Source organism: Macrobrachium rosenbergii, chromosome 53 (assembly GCF_040412425.1).
Source record: "Macrobrachium rosenbergii isolate ZJJX-2024 chromosome 53, ASM4041242v1, whole genome shotgun sequence".
Classification (NCBI taxonomy): Eukaryota; Metazoa; Arthropoda; class Malacostraca; order Decapoda; family Palaemonidae; genus Macrobrachium; species Macrobrachium rosenbergii.
In genome coordinates, this window is record NC_089793.1 from 13,138,836 (window position 1) to 13,144,835 (window position 6,000).

Genomic DNA, 6,000 nt, shown 5'->3' on the forward strand with positions numbered 1-6,000 from the left:
CCCAAGCAGCCTCCCAGCACCTGTTCCACTCCACCAGACTAAAGTAGTTAAGAACAATTGATCTCTTCCTTCTTGCTGGATGCTTCTTCTATTGCCTCTTTCCTCTTCCTGTTCATCACAAACTCTCTGTCTCTTTCTCTCTCTCTCTCTCTCTCCCTACCATTTTCTCCTCCCCCCAGCTACCATTCTCTCCCCTCTACACCATTAAATTACTCTTCACCACATGTATCACTAACCCAACTATCTGACCACCACCACCACCACTTGGCACCTCACACCCAACACCCACCCTGGCCCTCTGTACTCTCCCCGCCATCCTACCTACTCTGATGTCCCTCCTCTTTCCAATGTTCTCTCTACTTACCTCTCTTCACGCCTTTCTTTCTCTACGTCTGCTGGTCTGTGATTTTGTTTTATCTAAAGTGGCACCTGCTTGTACAGCAGCCTCTCGGCAGGTGCCATGTCATACATTGCTTTCTGGTCGAGGGTCACGGCGACCCGCCTTCTGGGAATATGGGGTCGTTACCCTGGTAAATTCTGGACGAGTTTGAACACACTGACCCAAGACCTAAAAATGAAGGAGCCTTGGTTAGGTCTTGCATAGATAGGCCTTTTGGATTGCCAGTGTCTGGGTCTTGAAGGCAATGTCATTAAATGGCAGAAGGACAGAACGAATGAGTGGTTCTGAAATGACAAAAGTTGAGCGGGACATTTTTCCTCATGGTGATTTTTCCGGCTCTAGCGAATTCGAAAAGTGGTACACTCGTACATAGATTTTACTGCAGAACCTTTATTTTAAGAATCGACTACTAATCAAGGCAGATTGCTCAGGCGAAATAGATTAGATAAAACATCTAATGTGGGGAGTTTCGAGGTGAGTTTTCAATTACACAAAATTTAGGATATTTCATAATAACACATTAAATCGTCTTTCATTTCTACAAAACGTTTTTCCAGATGCACGAAAATTATGTAACATTCGGCCTGTTCCGAATAGGGGTATGAATATAGACTTTAGTTAACTGCAGGCGAGTCTCCTTTCTCGCTGTCTCTGAGTTTGTTGAAAACTTGCTCTTCATCCTCCGGGAAAGTACTTGACTCAACCCATTTGCTCCCTGTCAGCCATTACGCATTGAAGAAACAGCTGAGCATTTATGCTGGCCAGAAAAGTTGACTAGTTACATTCAGCTGAGTTAGGATAATGGATACGAGCCCAAGACTTACGCTTTAATGACTTTAGTGCTTCATTTGACTTAGGTGTTGAAGATTATGTACTTGATTTCTTTCACACACATGGGCGTTATTGAGCCTAGAGTCCTAGACCCATCATACCTGGTTCCACACTATGTAGCGTTCTGAAATCTTTGTTGTTTTTCTGCCTTACTGGCGACTTGATTTACGGCATTAGAACCGGAACAGTAGTGAATAGGCGTAGCAAGTTCTGTTGCATCTATTTTCATTGATGGTGCAAAAGAAAATGGTTATTTTCCTTAACAGAGATCGGAGGAGATAGGTAAGTGTTGTAGACAATGTGATGCGAGGCTTCATTGTGCCCTGATAATCAAATTGATTTATATATTTGTTATATCATTTGGTCTTACTCCAAGATCAGACCAAAGTTTATGCTACTTGTTTTCTTCGTAGTCCTACTTGAGGTCCCATGATGTGACACAGCGCAGTGCCAAAGGTCCTTCGTTTATCTCCTTCGCCATAAAAATGAAGAAATAAGAAAAATAAAACTGTATACCACTTTAGATTGGAATGGGAGAATGTCAGATATATACAAATTTAGAACACGATGTTTGGCACTCCTAGCACGCCTTTGCCATTTAAAAGAAACAAAATAAAAATATGAAAACTCTGTGACCATTTTACGACAGAAATTACTGAAAATAAAATCGTCCTACTACTTGGTAGCGTTGAGAGTGTTGATGCTCGTAATATTTATAAGTCTTTAAAGTTAATTCGTTGCAATTTGATTATTTTGTCTTATTTTTCTTGTCTCTCAGTTGCTCTTTATTGATTCGTGCGTTTAAAAGTTTAAAATTTTTTTTTTTATCTCTAGGTTGTACTTAATTTTTCTCAACCACTTTTTTCACTGTGGTCTTTCTTCTCGTCGGAGGAAGCTTACCTAGCAAGTAAATGACCCTTTATGGCTTGTTGTAAAATTAATGTATGTACACCGTGAGAAGTAATTTTGGTAATTTTGAGATTTGCTCTAAATTAGTGGAATCTGCTTAAATTTCTTCCCGGGAATGTTTCAGTAATTGGACGATTTTATTTTCAGTAATTTCTGTCGTGAAATGGTCACAGAGTTTTCATATTTTTATTTTGTTTCTTTTAAACGGCGAAGGAATACTAGGACTGCCAAACAACTATATGATCGCACCGTGTTCTAAATTTGTACATAACTGACTTTCTCCCATTCCAATCTAAAGTGGAATGCAGTTTTATTTTTCTTATTTCTTATTTCTTGAGTACTTAGCATCATTTTAGTACCAGAAAACAACTTAATTCGCAAACTAACTTCACATCGGCACCAACAAACCAGGCGAAATTTAATACCAAGACTTCTTTATAACTTTAAAATAAACTTGTTTTTTCGTGCCTTATTGTGACCATTTGCCGCTCCCAACAATCTTACAGTGTCTGCAGCAAATTTGGGGAATGGTGATTATGCGAAGATAAAGTCCAGCAAAAACTCTGCAAGACTGAATTTGTATCCGAGAGAGATACTACAATGATGACCTTTCCCATTCATTTGGGGCATTGTACTCCTCTGCCCAGTCCCGTGCCATTTCCTCGTTAGTTCATCCTATTCCCCGCATCCTTCTTCTTAATTTTGGATTCCTTCTCTCTCTCTCTCTCTCTCTCTCTCTCTCTCTACTTAATTGTGCTCATTTTGTTCATTTCTTTGCTTTCAAGCAGCCCAATAAAGGTCTTTTTCCTTTGTTCTAAATAATGCTATTCTTTCTCTCTCTCTCTCTCTCTCTCTCTTTTAATATGATTTGTTGGCATGTCTTTCCTTCTGTCTATTACAGAGTTACGAGAAAGCTGACGAACGGGTTTGGATGAAACTAGAATTCTAACATTTATGGAGCAGCCCTCTCCGGATGTTTGAATTTTTAGTGGTTATCGATGAACTTTTTCTAATTTTGTTTCCACCTGAAACCGCGCCAAATCTTCATCGACATCCAAGAAAGTTTTATCATCTGGAAAGAGTGGCCAAGAGAAAGCTTCACCAATTTCTATGGAAATTAGTCCTGCTGTTTCGTTTTGTTTTTATGCTCGATACATTCTTTGCTTTTCAGTTTTCTGTAAAAGAAAACTATTGTGCCGGCTTTTTCAGTCCGGCCTCAGATCTTAAAAAACTACTGAGGCTAGAGGGCCGCAAATTGATACGTTGAACATCCACCCTCCAATCATCAAAAATACCAAATTGTAGCCCTCTAGCCTTAGTAGTTTGTATTTTATTTAAGGTTAAATTTAGCAATAATCGTGCATCTGGTAACGATATAGGACAGGCCACCACCGGGCCGTGGTTAAAGATTCACGGGCCGCTGCTTACAGAATTATACCGAGACCACCGAAAAATAGATCTGTTTTCGGTGGCCTTGATTACACTCTGTACAGAAAACTCGATTCTTCGGAGCATTTTTTACTTGTTTAGTACTGCCGATAAAATTTGGTTCCCCTTTTCCGTTTGTTAATTGTGTATTATATTTTTCCCCCTCATAATACCACTTCTTTTCACTTCACTCATACAAGCGACATTCTTCCTTCGTTCCAAAACTGTTAATCTGATAATTATCAGATTAACATTTGGTTAACAAACGAAAATTGAAACTAACACAATCGATCTTTATCGGAGACTTAATTTTTGGTTGTAGCTGGAGCCGCTGTAATAAATCCTTCTTGTTTTTTTTTTTATTTCTGTCGCACTGTAAATCCGGCAGTTTGTTTTGATGGTATGACAGGTTGTTCTTAGGCTAAGAAGATTTCGTTATCATCATCACTGTTATCAGGATTAATGCTTTGCTTTTATTGCTCTAATTATCTAATTATTTTTCACGTTGCCTTCGTTGTTATTTGTATCATTGCTATTCCTTCTTTAGGTGACGGTCCTGAGATGATGAGATTCATTTTTACATATATTTATGTATGTATATAGTTTTTTATATATATATATATATATATATATATATATATATATATATATATATATATATATATATATATATATATATATACTATATGTATATGTGTGTGTGTGTGTGTGTGTGTTCCTGGAATTCCAAAATTAAAAGTTGTTGGTGTGGTCGTCTATATCGAAATTTTACGTCAAGGTAACGCGGTAAATGACGATTTTGGCAAAGATGAAAGACTCCTGAAACGTAATTATAGAAAAATCGGATATGGTGATCCTAAGGCACCGTTGATTTCTCAATTAAGGTAACAGTAACTGAAACGAACAGAGACCTTGGTAACTTAAAAAAAAAAAACTGATTTTCAGAAAAAGAAAAAGAAAAATGTGACAGTGATGCTCGTCGTAAATTTCTGATGCGCGAACTCAAAAACCTCTTGCTCAAAAAATGTGGAAATGTAATTTGTGAAAGTGAAGGCCGATGGCGAGGAGTATCCATCAACGCTGCGTAATGCCTTGTTTGCATTCAAGCACATAGGTACCGTCGTCATGTGAGGTGTGATTAGGATGCGCGTTGCGGTGTGTGTATGTGTGGATGTTGGGGGGGGAGGGGAGGTGAGAGGAACCACACCCCCGCCCCGCCCCGCCATCCAAAAAGGAGGGAATACATGCGAAGGAATCGAGGGAACGGCGCAGGCGCAATGGGGTCACCGCGTGCCGGGGAATAACCGCCGTGGCTGGAACGGCGCGATGGCGTCTGTGGTATTGGAAAATAATGAAGGGCGCCTCTAGACTTCGTAATGTCTTCTCCGACGCGAAGGTGTCATGAGTTTTATGCGCCTGCGCTGTGATGTGGTTTGTAAGAGATGTTGGCTTTGGAGCCTCTCGTGCGAGACCGTTTCTCAAAGCGCGAAAAATAGGAAGTAGTTTTAGTAGTTATAATATTAGGAAAACCCCTTTGCGCCGTTTCGATTCTGCTGCTGATGTACTAAACGAAAGATCTCAGGTTCGACTCCTGGGCGAGTATGGGCACGCTCTGACCTAAGCCTTAATAAGGTACCTGGTAGTTGGACAACTGTGATGGCTGCAGTCGGAGTTGAAATAAAGATCATGGGACTAGCTATCCCATTATATATATATATATATATATATATATATATATATATATATATATATATATATATATATATATATATGTATATATACATATATATATATATATATATATATATATATATATATATATATATATATATATATATATATACATACACATTTGACTCCATTTGTAACCTATTATGAGTCTGTTTGGTATTACATCTCTCAAGGAGAACATTTTTGTTTGTAATCTAATTCGATTTGTGTACATTACGTCAAGAAATCGAGGCATTATCACTATTGCATTGCTTCTGTTAGCACATCTCTCTCTCTCTCTCTCTCTCTCTGCGTGCTAGCTAAATATATCTATTTCCCCCACAGTAGTCTGCGTTCCAGTTCTTAGCAAATTTTTTCCACACTGGGTGCCACCAGAATAGTCGTCTAACTACCATGTGCATAATTTAGTGCTGAGGTCAAGTGGAACACTATGCGTTTTTTAAGTGAGTGTGCCCATCCACCTTTCTTTGCCCTGAAGGGTAACCTTGGTCTGCGCTCCTGGTAAGCAAGATTGCTTCCGACTACACACCGTAAGGCCACACAGACACCCGCAACACACATACACGTATATATATAAATATGTATATATATATACACACACATATATATATATATATATATATATATATCAAGAGGGAGATGGTCGGGAGCCACACATCACTAGGTAGCAGAATCTCGAACCCAGAGCACTCCCAGATCAG